Here is a 12,348-nt window from a genome sequence, read left to right on the forward strand (position 1 = left end):
ACTTGCACAAACACCAATGACTCATTAAACTTAAACAAACACCAATTACTCATTTAACTTAAGCAAACCCTAATTACTCATTAATCTTACACAAACACCAATTACTCATTTAACTTACACAAACACCAATTACTCATTAAACTTAAACACCAATTACTCATTAAACTTAAGCGAACATCAATTACTCATGAAACTTGCACAAACACCAATTACTCATTAAATTTAAACAAACACCAATTACTCATTAAATTTAAACAAACACCAATTACTCATTAAACTTAAGCGAACATCAATTACTCATTAAACTTGCACAAATACCAATTACTCATTAAATTAAACACCAATTACTCATTAAACTTGCACAAACACCAATGACTCATTAAACTTAAACAAACACCAATTACTCATTTAACTTAAGCAAACCCTAATTACTCATTAATCTTACACAAACACCAATTACTCATTTAACTTACACAAACACCAATTACTCATTAAACTTAAACACCAATTACTCATTAAACTTGCACAAACACCAATTACTCGTTAAACTTGCACAAACACCAATTACTCATTTAACTTAAGCAAACCCGAATTACTCATTAATCTTACACAAACACCAATTACTCATTAAACTTGCACAAAGACCAATTACTCATTAAACTTAAACACCAATTACTCATTAAATTTAAACAAACACCAATTACTCATTAAACTTGCACAAACACCAATTACAAATTAAACTTAAACAAACACCAATTACTCATTTAACTTAAGCAAACCCTAATTACTCATTAATCTTACACAAACACCAATTACTCATTTAACTTACACAAACACCAATTACTCATTAAACTTAAACACCAATTACTCATTAAACTTAAGCGAACATCAATTACTCATGAAACTTGCACAAACACCAATTACTCATTAAATTTAAACAAACACCAATTACTCATTAAATTTAAACAAACACCAATTACTCATTAAATTTAAACAAACACCAATTACTCATTAAACTTAAGCGAACATCAATTACTCATTAAACTTGCACAAATACCAATTACTCATTAAATTAAACACCAATTACTCATTAAACTTGCACAAACACCAATGACTCATTAAACTTAAACAAACACCAATTACTCATTTAACTTAAGCAAACCCTAATTACTCATTAATCTTACACAAACACCAATTACTCATTTAACTTACACAAACACCAATTACTCATTAAACTTAAACACCAATTACTCATTAAACTTAAGCGAACATCAATTACTCATGAAACTTGCACAAACACCAATTACTCATTAAATTTAAACAAACACCAATTACTCATTAAATTTAAACAAACACCAATTACTCATTAAACTTAAGCGAACATCAATTACTCATTAAACTTGCACAAATACCAATTACTCATTAAATTAAACACCAATTACTCATTAAACTTGCACAAACACCAATGACTCATTAAACTTAAACAAACACCAATTACTCATTTAACTTAAGCAAACCCTAATTACTCATTAATCTTACACAAACACCAATTACTCATTTAACTTACACAAACACCAATTACTCATTAAACTTAAACACCAATTACTCATTAAACTTGCACAAACACCAATTACTCGTTAAACTTGCACAAACACCAATTACTCATTTAACTTAAGCAAACCCGAATTACTCATTAATCTTACACAAACACCAATTACTCATTAAACTTGCACAAAGACCAATTACTCATTAAACTTAAACACCAATTACTCATTAAATTTAAACAAACACCAATTACTCATTAAACTTGCACAAACACCAATTACTCATTAAACTTAAACAAACACCAATTACTCATTTAACTTAAGCAAACCCTAATTACTCATTAATCTTACACAAACACCAATTACTCATTTAACTTACACAAACACCAATTACTCATTAAACTTAAACACCAATTACTCATTAAACTTAAGCGAACATCAATTACTCATGAAACTTGCACAAACACCAATTACTCATTAAATTTAAACAAACACCAATTACTCATTAAATTTAAACAAACACCAATTACTCATTAAATTTAAACAAACACCAATTACTCATTAAACTTAAGCGAACATCAATTACTCATTAAACTTGCACAAATACCAATTACTCATTAAATTAAACACCAATTACTCATTAAACTTGCACAAACACCAATGACTCATTAAACTTAAACAAACACCAATTACTCATTTAACTTAAGCAAACCCTAATTACTCATTAATCTTACACAAATACCAATTACTCATTTCACTTACACAAACACCAATTACTCATTAAACTTAAACACCAATTACTCATTAAACTTGCACAAACACCAATTACTCGTTAAACTTGCACAAACACCAATTACTCATTTAACTTAAGCAAACCCGAATTACTCATTAATCTTACACAAACACCAATTACTCATTAAACTTGCACAAAGACCAATTACTCATTAAACTTAAACACCAATTACTCATTAAATTTAAACAAACACCAATTACTCATTAAACTTGCACAAACACCAATTACTCATTAAATTAAACACCAATTACTCATTAAACTTGCACAAACACCAATGACTCATTAAACTTACACAAACACCAATTACTCATTTAACTTAAGCAAACACCAATTACTCATTAAACCGAAGCAAACACCAATTACTCATTGAACTTAAGCAAACACCAATTACTCATTTAACTTACACAAACACCAATTACTCATTAAACTTCAACAAACACCAATTACTCATTAAACTTACACAAACACCAATTACTCATTAAACTTACACAAACACCAATTACTCATTAAACTTACACAAACACCAATTACTCATTAAACTTACACAAACACCAATTACTCATTAAACTTACACAAACACCAATTACTCATGAACCTTCGACAAACACCAATTACTCATTAAATTTAAACAAACACCAATTACTCATTAAACTTACACAAACACCAATTACTCATTAAACTTAAGCAAACACCAATTACTCATGAAATTTAAACAAACACCAATTACTCATTAAACTTACACAAACACCAATTACTCATTGAACTTAAACAAACACCAATTACTCATAAAATTTAAACAAACACCAATTACTCATTAAACTTAAGCAAACACCAATTACTCATTAAACTTAAGCAAACACCAATTACTCATTAAACTTAAACAAACACCAATTACTCATTAAACTTACACAAACACCAATTACTCATTAAACTTACACAAACACCAATTACTCATTTAACTTAAGCAAACACCAATTACTCTTTAAACCGAAGCAAACACCAATTACTCATTGAACTTAAGCAAACACCAATTACTCATTGAACTTAAAGAAACTCCAATTACTCATTAAATTTAAACAAACACCAATTACTCATTAAACTTAAGCGAACATCAATTACTCATGAAACTTGCACAAATACCAATTACTCATTAAATTTAAACAAACACCAATTACTCATTAAATTAAACACCAATTACTCATTAAATTAAACACCAATTACTCATTAAACTTGCACAAACACCAATGACTCATTAAACTTAAAAACACCAATTACTCATTTAACTCAAGCAAACCCTAATTACTCATTAATCTTACACAAACACCAATTACTCATTTAACTTACACAAACACCAATTACTCATTAAACTTAAACACCAATTACTCATTAAATTTAAACAAACACCAATTACTCATTAAACTTGCACAAACACCAATTACTCATTAAACTTAAACACCAATTACTCATTAAATTTAAACAAACACCAATTACTCATTAAACTTGCACAAACACCAATTACTCATTAAACTTGCACAAACACCAATTACTCATTAAACTTGCACAAACACCAATTACTCATTAAATTTAAACAAACACCAATTATTCATTAAACTTAAACACCAATTACTCATTAAATTTAAACAAACACCAATTACTCATTAAACTTAAGTGAACATCAATTACTCATTAAACTTAAGTGAACATCAATTACTCATTAAACTTACACAAACACCAATTACTCATTAAACTTGCACAAACACCAATTATTCATTAAACTTGCACAAACACCAATTATTCATTAAACTTACACAAACACCAATTACTCATTAAACTTAAACAAGCATGAATGTCATTTTAAATAAGTTCAGTATTGTTTGGTTATAACTTGTGAAACCTTAACGTATTGGTTAAAATATACTCACATGAGAGTGATGCAGTGACTTCGTTTATACTGATGAACGATTATGTTAATGGATCATCACAGTAAGTTTTTCATTTGTGTTCCTGCTAATCATCATTAAAACCAGGTTACGAACGAACGATCAAACACAAAAGCTAAATGTAATGATTGAAAGGTTTGGGATGCGGTTTGAAACCACACATGATCCTCTATTTTTTTTTTTATCCCCCGCCACGTGGCGGAAGGGGGATATTGTTTAAATATGCAATGTCATGGCTCCAAGAAGAGCTAACACAGAACGTATAACAAGGGGAGGGAGAGGGAAGCACAAAACAGTGGGGATTATACATGAGAGGGATGGGGCAGGATACACGGAGTAAACAAGATGGACACTGCAGGGATTTCAGGAAGGAGGCAGGGAATTTGAAGGAGATGGGTTTGGGCTGGATTAACGGGGGCAGAAAAGACCTTAGTTTTGGATGGGGGAATATAAGAGGTGGTGGTGAACAGCTGTTTTGAAGACCTGAAGGGAAGAAATGGATTGATGAAAGTGTGGGAGTTTGTTCCAAAGGTTGGAAAAAGAGTGAAGGTGAGCAGTGATTCTTGGTTTTGGTCGTTTTACCAGAAGGACCTTGAGCACCCTGGGGAAACATTGGTGGGGGGCATCGTAGACAGAGCACGGGGGGGCGAGACCGGAGAGGAGACTCGAAAACAAAGACCACCGACCTGCCTGCGGTGAGAGAGTGAGGGACCCAAAGACTCAGCCTCATCGTGGGAGATACTCATGATCAGAAATGCCTTGGTTTCCACAGCGTGAAGCCGAGAAAAGTGAGAGGCGGGAGCACTAGCCCTGAAGGGAGAGCAGTATTCCATCAGGCTGCGGACGAATGCTTTGTAAGTGGTCACGAGCTCAAGTGTGTCAAGGAAGGACTTTGCACGATGGAGGATTCCCAGTCGGCGACTGGCTTTGGAGGCCAGATTGAAAATGTGGCTTTCCCAGGAAAGATCATGGCAGATCGTGAGACCCAGAAGCTTGAATGAAAGGACTTCTTCAAGAGGATTTTTGAGAAAGTGGATGGAGGGGTTTTCCAGACAGTCCTTTGGGACAGACATGGTGAGGGTGTGGGATTTGTCAGGATTTAAAGACATGTTCCACGTGTTTGAGCAGTTTGTGATTTTACCCAGATCTGCAGAGTGAAGAAGTTGCTGCTTGCCAGTCTGAGGGATGACAAATGGTACGGCAGAGGGTGGAGATAAAGAGGATTTTCTAGAGAGTCGGCGAGATCGTTGATGAAAACCATAACAAGAACAGGGCGCAGAACGCTGTCTTGAGGAATCCCAGCCTGGACATGAAGAGGGGATGAGAGAACTCCATTTAGGGCCACACGTTGACTGCGACAGTAGAGGAAGTCTGCGAGCTATGAGTGGAGATAGCATAGGAAGACAGTTTGGTGAGCAGGGCAGGGTGCCAGACCGTATCAAAAGCACGTGATATGTCCAGGGATATGACTGATCTCATGTCTGGCATTGAGGACCTCCTCCATTGTTGGGAAAGCAGGAGCAGCATTTCCTGCGTTGAGTGACCTGGTCTGAAACCAAATTGAAGATCTGAAATGAAGCCATTGGAGAAGAGGAAGGATTTAATGTCAGAAGCGATGATGGATTCCATAACCTTGCTGATGATTGGGAGAAGGCTGATTGGTCTGCAGTTGCAGGGATCTGTTTTTGCACCTTTTTTATGAAGCGCAGTAGTGTTTGCTGATTTCCAAGCAGATGGCAGATTGCCTTGAGAAAATGATAGGATGAATTGAACAGTGAGAGGGTGAACAAGAGCAGAGGAGCAAGTTTTTAGAACACATGGGCTGATGCCGTCTGGACTGGTAGCAAAATCTGAGTCGAGAATTGAACCTCGTCAGGAGAAAAAGACAGGGTCCAGGAACAGCTGGGTGCAACTGCGTAAAGGTGGGTAGAGAAACCGATGGGTTGGGACACAAGATTTAGAAGCAAACACGGAGTTTCGGCATTCAGCCTTTTCATGTGCAGTGTTAGCTGTGCGGCCATTTGAGGTTGGAGAGGGAACAGACACCAGAAACAGACTTAACTAGATGCCACCAGTTTTTGGAGGAGGGAGAGAGGTTTAAGAGTCTCGACTTGAGATTATAAATATGTTGTTTTCTGGCTCTCCTGAGGTTAGATACACACTCCAAGCTTTGTGGAAGGAACAGAGATTGCCTTCAGAAGGATTTACTTTCCATGAGGAGAAGGCCAGTTGTTTCAGGACAACTGTCTCCCTACAAGCTTTAGTGTGCCACAGGCAGGAGGAAGGGTAGGACAACTGAAGATGAGAGGGGATAAATCTATGCATGAGGGAGAGCAAGTTTCTTTGAAAGAATGTCGGAGAAAGTAGAGATGGGGGACCAGTCGAGAAGTTTGATGGCTGATTTAAGTCCCTGCCAGTCGGCCTGAGTGAAATGCCAGACTCGACGGCGGTGAGGTGGTTCTCTGATAACAGCCAGAGAGATGTCCACTTTGACAAGCACGTGGTCAGAAGAACCGATTGAAGCAGAGAAAGAACAGCAGATATTTTCAGGGAAATGTGTCAAAATCAGATCCAGAAGAGATGGAGTACCGTTGGTTGAGATCCGGGTCGGGAAAATGACCGATTGAGTCAGTCCCAATGAGTCGCAGAAGTCTTTTGCTGAAGTGCCATGACAGGTGAGAGAGGTACCCACACCCAGCCAACTGGCGTGATGACAATTAAAGTCACCACATATGAAGAAGAGAGAGTTTGGATGAGATGATAGAAGTTGGTCCATGTTTACAGCGAGTGAGATGTAAATGGCGTGATTGAAAGGTTTGGGATGCGGTTTGAAACCACACATCATCCTCTCTATTGACTGAAAGGTTTGAGATGTGGTTTGAACCCAGTACGGTCCTCATATGTTCAAATTGTGCCAATAACTGGTTTCTATTTTTTGTCATCTGTACTTTGCTGGCTGGCACAAGTGCATGTCTGGCACAAGTGCCTGTCTGGCACAAGTGCATGTCTGGCACAGTGCATGTCTGGCACAGTGCATGTCTGGCACAGTGCATGTCTGGCACAGTGCATGTCTGCATTCCCAGTAGGCTCCATCAGCCCTAAAGAACATGCATTTTGAATGAGCAAAGCCCCATGTGCTGAATGTACTCCCTCAATGTTTTCTCCATTTCATGATTGTAATCATCGCACAACCGATCACATTGTGTTTTGCAATTGCGATGTGTGCAGCGTAATGGCAAATGTATACTGTGTAATAGATGCAGATTATATACCGTGTATAGCATGCAGAATTTCAATTATATACCATGTGCGGTATACGCCGGTTGTATGTCGTGCACGGTATACGCCGGTTGTACTTCGTGCATGGTACGTGCCGGTTGTACGTCGTGCACGGTACTTGTCGGTTGTACGTCGTGCACGGTACGTGCCGGTTGTACGTCGTGCACGGTACGTGCTGGTTGTACGTCGTGCACGGTATATGCCGGTTGCAGACTGTACGGAACATGAAAACATGGTGTAATAGGGGTTTCTTGTTTTCCAGTTTTTGTTCTTTGAACGTGTCGTGATTAAAAGGAATCATCAACACAAACATATAGAGGAGTGGGAATTGGGATGGAGAGAGACGATGGGAGGAAGGAATGACGAACGGGTGTGAGAATTGAGGGAAAAGTTTGTCCGTCTAACCCCCCCCTCCCCCACCCCCCCCCCGAGATAGACACGCACGGTCGAATTACCAAACAACAATCGACGGCCACAGAGACAAATGCGGAATGGTTTACTTAACCTTGGAAGTGCTCGCTTGCTGTAAAGAGAGGAAAAGCTGCCACGACCGGAAACCGGAAATCCCAAGTGGCTGACTGCTTGTGCTCGACTCGGTAACTATTGTTGTCTTGTAAACCCCTCCTTGGCTCGCTCCTTTAGTTTCGCCACTTCGTTTCTGCCTTCCTGCCCTTCGAGCGCCTTTTCCCGTTTACAATCCAAACTTGTTTTCCATCGTTATGTTTGAGTGATGATGTGAATGAATGCACACTCATTATTTTTTTTTTTTCACAAATAATGTGATTTGACCCACTCAAAGCTCACTCGATCATATTTTAAGCTTCACGATTGCCACGGCTCGCCCCCTCTCACTCTCCGGCCCTTCCACAAACCCACACACACGATGCTGCTGTCGCGCCATCGGCCGGGATCTGGTTCCGCTGTCCCTCCTGTCTCAGGCCATCCATTTTTTCCTTTCACCGAAGGGGGGACGGAGGTTATGTTTTCACCCCTGTTTGTTACTTGCGAAAATCGAAGATTTTTTTTCATGTATATTGGTTGGTTTTGTGCGTTTGTCTGTTTGTCTGTCTGTCGACTACAGGTCACAATTTTAAACCGATCTTCACGAAACTTCACCACATGGTAGAGTTTATCATAAGGAAGAAGCCTATTGTTTTTGAGTTCAAAATGTCAAAAGGTCAACATAGGCCAAAGGTCAACAACTTCGGTGAGATTTCTAAAATCCTCAATTTTCATTCGATTGGCTTAAAATTTGAAGAGGATTTATACTTCATGTCGCTGAATTCAACCACCAATTATTTTTTGAGGTCAACATCGACCAAAAGGTCAACATCAGCCCAAGGTCAACAACGAAGGTCGAATATCTAAAATCGTCATTTTTCATCCGATCGACTTGACATTTGAACAGGATTTGCACAGTGAGTCACTGACTTGGGAAACCAACTATTGTTGAGATCAAAAGGTCAACTCAAGGCCAAACTTCTAAAATCATCAATTTCAATCTGAAAAGTGATCAATTTTCAAATGGTTGACCTGAGCTTTGATTTTGATTGTCAATTTTAATCTTAATGGAGTGGACAATTTGATATATCCATGGCAACCTTTGGAGTGCGGCTGGGGGGGGGGGAGGGGGGAGGGGATGGATTTTGCATAACAACTTTTTCTTGTTTGTGTGCAAGATATGTCAAAAAGTTGTGGAGACACTCAGATGAAATTTGGTGGGCAGGTTAGGAGCGTGACCAGGACAATGTGATTTGATTTTGGTGAAGATCCAGATCCGGATCTGAGAATATTATTTTTAGCCGCGTCGCGTTGCGAACGCTGGCTCTAAGAGAGCTGCTGCTTCTTCTTCTTCTTCTTCTTCTTCTTCTTCTTCTTCTTCTTCTTCTTCTTCTTCTTCTTCTTCTTCTTCTTCTTCTTCTTCTTCTTCTTCTTCTTCTTCTTCTTCTTCTTCTTCTTCTTCTTCTTCTTCTTCTTCTTCTTCTTCTTCTTCTTCTTCTTCTTCTTCTTCTTCTTCTTCTTCTTCTTCTTCTTCTTCTTCTTCTTCTTCTTCTTCTTCTTCTTCTTCTTCTTCTTCTTCTTCTTCTTCTTCTTCTTCTTCTTCTTCTTCTTCTTCTTCTTCTTCTTCTTCTTCTTCTTCTTCTTCTTCTTCTTCTTCTTCTTCTTCTTCTTCTTCTTCTTCTTCTTCTTCTTCTTCTTCTTCTTCTTCTTCTTCTTCTTCTTCTTCTTCTTCTTCTTCTTCTTCTTCTTCTTCTTCTTCTTCTTCTTCTTCTTCTTCTTCTTCTTCTTCTTCTTCTTCTTCTTCTTCTTCTTCTTCTTCTTCTTCTTCTTCTTCTTCTTCTTCTTCTTCTTCTTCTTCTTCTTCTTCTTCTTCTTCTTCTTCTTCTTCTTCTTCTTCTTCTTCTTCTTCTTCTTCTTCTTCTTCTTCTTCTTCTTCTTCTTCTTCTTCTTCTTCTTCTTCTTCTTCTTCTTCTTCTTCTTCTTCTTCTTCTTCTTCTTCTTCTTCTTTTTCTTCTTCTTCTTCTTCTTCTTCTTCTTCTTCTTCTTCTTCTTCTTCTTCTTCTTCTTCTTCTTCTTCTTCTTCTTCTTCTTCTTCTTCTTCTTCTTCTTCTTCTTCTTCTTCTTCTTCTTCCAAAACCTTTATGACGCGGCTCTTGGATACATTTGTCCTTGTTTTCATGATTCTTCACCATTGAGGGAAGGGGCTAAAAACGATATATAGCATATCTCCAAACGTTATGGGTGGATTGGGACGAAACTTGGTGGACAGTTTGGGTGTGTCACAAGGAAGAATTCATTGGATTTTACTGAAGATATGGATGTGCATCTGGGCGGAGGTGTGCGCTCCACTGAGTTCCTTTCTAGTTATTGAGATGTTTTCCTTTGATTTGGTGGAATGTTTCATGATGTAATTACTATTGTTGTCATACGACTTTAGCACATGCACAATTATTATTGTTTTTTTCATAGAATGAGTTAGTCGTGTATTTGTAATGTTAATGAAGAAAAGAGGAGAGAAATGTGAACGAGGTTGATATTCATAGTAAAAACGGTTCTTAACAAGCAACTTTAACCTCGGTGATGATTAGAGAATGGTTAGAGCGTCCCCGGTTCAAACCCGCGCCAAATCGTACCAAAGATTTTTTAAATGGTGTCTACTGCTTCCTTGCTTGACGCTCAGCATTGAAAAGGATGCTCAGAATTGAAATAGGAACATGCTTTGGAAAATAGGAAATAGGAGAAGTTCTTTTCCGCATCCACTTCCCACTCCAGGGGCCTCCAATCTGGCCATCCCCCAGGCAGCTGCCTGGACCATCCCCACCTCCTTGAGATGCTGATCAACCTGCTGCAACAAGATATGTGGTCAACCCGTTGGCTTCCTCCACTCACGAGGCTCCCTCGCTGAGAAAATCTGGTGAGCAGGATCAGCATCAGGAAAACGAGCCACGTGTCCATACAGCTACAGTTGATGCTCACGGACGAAACAGGTAACAAATCTCATCTGGATCTCTCTCAGCAACTGCTCGTTGGACACAAAGTCCGACCAACGATAGCCAACGATTCTCTGAAGACATCTGGTAACGAAAGAGTTAAGTCTTTGTCTCAAACCCTTGGACAGAGTCGAAATCCCACATCTGCAAAGGACTTAAAGACTCGGATTTTCATCCTCCTGCACAGGTACCAACAGTGGCACTCAGAATGAATCCATAACTATCCAGTGAATCCATGACTCTCCAGGCCGACCCAGACATCTGTTGACCTCTGGCTCACAAAATGTGGTGACATGCATATCACTGCCAAGGTAGTGAATCTCTCCATGATCTCAACATCCTCACCACAAATAGGTACAGACAAAATAGCAGCATCCAAGATGTCATTGAAAGCCTGGATCTTAGTTTTAACCAAAGAGACCCATAATCCCAGCGACTCCGACTCCTTATTGAGCACCTCGATGGGCCCCCATAAGGATATCCAGTGTCTCTGCAAAGATGGCTGCATCATCTGCAAAATCAAGGTCAGACATCTTGATACTCCCAAACAATGCAGCTTGACCTCTCTGACATCCTCCACAAAATCCAATCCATGCAAGCACTGAAAAATGTAGGGGCCAGTACACACCCCTGTCAAACTCCAGTAACAACTGAAAACAAGTCGGAGATTGAACCACCACACCTCACAGCACTCTTAGTACCAGTGTTCAGTTCAGAAATTCAGCACCAGAGTGTAGTGATTGATCAGTTTTGGTGGTACCCCATGAAGACTGAGAATCCTCCAGAGAGCATTCCGATTTCAATGAATCGAACACTTTGTGGATCTGCAAGCAGCCCCTGCTGAAATTCTCACCTATGTTGAGTGAGGACCCGAAGAGCAAGGATAGAGTCAATCATTGACCTCTTTGGTGTAAAGCTTGACTGCTCTGGGCGCTGGTGCTCAAGCAGATGGTGATGAACCTTATCAAGAATTATTTGAGCAAAGACCTTGCCCGGCGCTGAGAGCGGCGTCACCCCTCGGTAACTGTTGCAGTCCTGGCAATCACCCTTCCCTTTCCAGAGAGGGACAACAAGGCCACTCTTCAAGTCAGTTGGGATGATGCCTGTGTTCCAAAGAGAGCACAGAACTGCATGCAACGACATGAATATGGCATTTCCACCAGCCTTGAGAAGTTCAGCATGGATACCACAGATCTCAGGAGCTTTACCTCCTTTCAACTGGTTCACTGCAGTCTGTGTTTCCACAAACGAAGGTAGTTCACAGTTGATTGGAGAGTCAGCAATAGGGAACACCCCTGATA

At 39.1% G+C, this 12,348-nt stretch overlaps 1 protein-coding gene across 1 annotated transcript in view; it reads left to right on the plus strand.

Annotated features, from left to right (window-relative positions):
• The first annotated feature begins 8,010 nt into the window (after positions 1 to 8,010).
• Positions 8,011 to 12,348, plus strand: part of MFAP2 (microfibril associated protein 2) — a 39,384-nt gene continuing 35,046 nt past the window's right edge. The window contains exon 1 of the mRNA XM_085847801.1: positions 8,011 to 8,152. The gene's annotated coding sequence lies outside the window, so the exon portion shown is untranslated. The remainder of the gene's footprint in view (positions 8,153 to 12,348) is intronic.

Source organism: Eptatretus burgeri, chromosome 11, assembly GCF_056783735.1.
Source record: "Eptatretus burgeri isolate ZD-2024b chromosome 11, Ebu_testis_v1, whole genome shotgun sequence".
NCBI lineage: Eukaryota > Metazoa > Chordata > Myxini > Myxiniformes > Myxinidae > Eptatretus > Eptatretus burgeri.